The sequence below is a fragment of the Corvus brachyrhynchos genome, unplaced genomic scaffold, assembly GCF_000691975.1.
Source record: "Corvus brachyrhynchos isolate BGI_N302 unplaced genomic scaffold, ASM69197v1 scaffold72, whole genome shotgun sequence".
NCBI classification, from domain to species: Eukaryota; Metazoa; Chordata; class Aves; order Passeriformes; family Corvidae; genus Corvus; species Corvus brachyrhynchos.
In genome coordinates, this window is record NW_008236763.1 from 1294088 (window position 1) to 1294541 (window position 454).

General features: G+C 55.9%; 1 protein-coding gene across 2 annotated transcripts in view; it reads right to left on the reverse strand.

Annotated features, from left to right (window-relative positions):
- The window catches only part of ITPR3 (inositol 1,4,5-trisphosphate receptor type 3), a 38730-nt gene that overhangs the window by 6054 nt on the left and 32222 nt on the right, over positions 1–454 (reverse strand). The gene's annotated exons all lie outside the window — the stretch shown is intronic.

Below are 454 nucleotides of genomic sequence, written 5' to 3' on the forward strand. Positions count from 1 at the left end.
TTCCTGCTCATCTGCTGCAAGAGGAGTGCACCTTCTAAGTGGCTCTGCTCACATTCCTTGGTTTCCCAGCTCTCTGGCCTGCTCTGACACCCTGGAATCAGGTTGGCTCTGTCCTCCCTCACAGCTGCTGCACTACTCTTTAGCTGCATCCCAGTATCCACAGTGTGACTCCCTACTCAGCTCCTGCGATTCACAGCCAGGATTTCCACCCTGAAAGCCCCTGAGCAGGTCTACAGGGGGCAGAGAAACAGGTTTTATTTCCCATGTGCAGCTACGAGACCCTGGCGTAGGAGAAGGCACCTGAAAGGTGGAATCCCAGGGAATGTGAGTAAAGTGCACCTCAGACTGTGGGATCCTGGGATTTTAACCCTCACTCCCTGCACCCTGCCAGGTGTGTGGTGCTCTGCAGAGCCCGGGCAGCTCAGCCCTGCCATTCCCAGGAGTGCAGCACTTT